This window comes from Micromys minutus, assembly GCF_963924665.1.
Source record: "Micromys minutus genome assembly, chromosome: 5".
Taxonomy (NCBI): Eukaryota; Metazoa; Chordata; class Mammalia; order Rodentia; family Muridae; genus Micromys; species Micromys minutus.
The window spans coordinates 33,039,157-33,042,468 of NC_137974.1; positions in this window are offsets into that span (position 1 = coordinate 33,039,157).

Sequence of the window (3,312 nt, forward strand, 5' to 3'; positions counted from 1 at the left end):
AACTCTTTTTATCAACAGTCTTCTGTCATAAGTTTCACTTTATCTAGAATGTAGAACTATTTCTCACTGTTCCCAATTTATAAATGTTATATACTGCTAAACATATAAAATCAAAATATGATATATGTGTAATAATTAAAAGACATCAAGAACCCTAAATTGCCACAAATAAATGCAAACCAGTTTATATATATATATGTGTGTGTGTGTGTGTGTGTGTGTGTGTGTGTGTGTGTGTGTCCGTCCATCAAATCTGTCTCCTCATAGCTCAGAAGCCATGCAGAAAAAGTATAAGCCATAGAGAAAGGAGAACATACAGAGAACCAAGCCATCAAAATTAAATGAGGAATGCTCATATAAGCTCCAAGACTGAGGCATCTTGTTAGCCTAAACTTGCCTCAGGTCCTCACTACTTACCTGATGGTTTTCAGTTTAGTGTTTTATAAAACTCCTTACTGCAAATATGGCAGTCTGTCTGATTCTTCTGCCTTCTCCTGTGACACTTTTCCTACTGTTAGCTTACCTATTCAACTTGAGTGTGAAAGTTTTTATTTCATTATGATTTTTTTTTTTACTGTTTTCTTGCTCTCTCTCAAAAGTCGATTCTTTTTTAATGGGAGACAAAAGAGAACAAGAATCCCAATAAGACAAGAGGTGGACAAATTGTAATATGAAAAAAATATTTTTACAGAAAAGGAGAAATTTAAAATATAAAATAAACTTTTACTTTATGATTTTCTAATGAGGAAATAGTTCCAGTATCCTGAATGATAAGATAGAGCACACCAATTTTAAAATGGAACTTGTTTCCACCATACTAACTCAAAACCAAGTCCAATAATGTTAGAAGCTCGGATCTGTGCTTTGACCCAAACCTTTTTGAAAAGACTGTAGCTTTTATTTTGCTACCTAAAGGCTTTCTTTTCCTGAAAATTTTAGAAAAAAATTAGATTTGCTTCTTCAAATCCTTTAAAGAAAATCAGATGGTAGTACCCAGGTGGATATGAATGAAAAACTATTTATTTTACAATAGAAATATTTCTAATAATTTGATGCAAAGAGAAAACTAACTCCCTGGATTGCCAAAAATATAGTTAGCTCTGTCTTGTGTCATAATTTGTATCAAACACTGTGAAAAATAGCCCATCTTTGTTTTTCTAGTACTAGTACTAGAAATACAAATGGCAATACCTTTGTTAGGACTGAACAAAGACTCCTCAGCCATTATTGCAGTCTGGGGCTCTTTGAACACCATGCATCACCTCAAAGTCCCACTGATAGTGTGAATTAAGACTACTAACTTTCATGAGAGAAATTATTTTCTTATTAAATTTCTATCTGGACAGACCATGTTTTCTTGCATTTGTCTACTGATACAGTGAATTTATGGAAACACTGCTACAGAAAATTAAAAGAAGAGAAGCAAGATCTTTATGGATGTAAAAACTAAAGACAGGTATTATTACCCCTTGTAGTTTTAAAATGTTCCCCTCTTACATGCAGCTTATGCAGGAAGAACTAGATGAAGTAAGAACCAAGCATGTGTTTTTAAGTGGATGGGCCACAGTCATGGTCAGTCTGTACCCAGTTGACACCTGTCAAGGTAAATCTTCTGAATTTCAGCAGTCTGACTTTCCATGACTCCTGGAAAATTTAATTCCTCAAATTTCATTCTACAGAATACTCATTTTAAGCCAATACAGCAGTTGGCAGAGATAACAGGGATAGGTTCCATAGGGTCTCTTTAAAGAACTGCCATTAAATGAAAGTAATTAAATCCTTTCAGCATCATGTTACTAACCCTCTTACTGGACTGTTTGCTGATCTATTAGACATTGTGTGCCAGAGTAATTGCAACCATATTTCAAGTGAAATGGATTATTTGGAACCATGAACTAATTCAATTAAAAATTTCATTTCAAATATATGTTTTCGTTGCACTGGGCACATTTGTCACCTTGTATTGTGATTTTGTAAAGGAGAGGTAATAAATATCTAGTGCCTCAAGGACTGTTATGCTTGGTTTGTTTTTAAAGGTCTAAAGTGCATACCTTAAGATGTTTGCTGTATAAATGCCAGTGTAATTAAAGTTACATAGAGTACTAACATTCTGAAACAAATAAACTCTGTTCTATAAAATGCTGCAAGTAGGTAAATAAATATATGAGCAAATACAATGAATATAATTTTTACTTAGGTAATATATATATATATATATATATATATATATATATATATATATATATATATATGAATATATGTTTTATATAAGATCATATATCTTTACTAATACTAATGAGATATTAATCAAGTTTAATGATCAATAGTGATTATATTAGCATCAATTTTTATTAAATTTAATGTTACCTCACTTTAGAGTTTATGAGAAATAGAACATTGTTTACTGAATACCAAATGAAAAAGTAAAACATTATTATATTAAAAAGCAAGTGAATCAAAATATTTAGATGAGGATTCAATGTCTTATTCTGACATCTAGTCACTTTTATGTAGTAATTTTTCTGATGCAATATTTTTATGTTTAGTTCTGTATTTTAGGTGACAAAATTAGCTCATGTGGTAAAAGAATACCATATTTTTATTCCCTCTTCTTTATTTACAAAACTTCCTGTACGCCTCTCCTTGCTCTTCTTCAAATCAATTCACTCTTATCTTTGATTTCAGTTGAATAGACACACACATACATACTCACATAGATCTATGTGTGTGTATATGTGTATATTTAATATGCATCATGTGATATGTATATCCATTCTTACTTATAACCTGCTTACTCCATATGATATTACTTATATTCATATTTCAAACCTGACCATTTTAAACTAAATAACCAATTGGTGTTTCCCTTCCTCTCCTACTCTTTTAACAGGGTCTCTATCTTTTCGCATGTACTTGCTTGGTGTTCTTGTTCAGCACACATTTGGGCCAATTCTTTTAGTATATTGTACCATAATAATTTAATCATAGTGTGTGAATTAATTAGGAACTGGTGTACTACTTTTTTTCTTTTACATTTCCCCAAATTGTGCTTTCCATATTTTAGGAGTTGAAATGATCACAGTAATGAGTGAAATTAGACACAAATAAATATCACATATCCTCATACAGACAAAATCATTGTTTTATAGCTATTGTCTTTTTCATTTTTTGTGTGTATGGGTTACATTTTTCATAAAATAAATCTCTACTACATTTTTCTTACACTCTTGCTAAATCCCATCCACTTATCCAGTGTTTCACTTCAGAAAGGAACAGGCCCTCAAGAGACAACTAAATACAAAAGAAACAAAG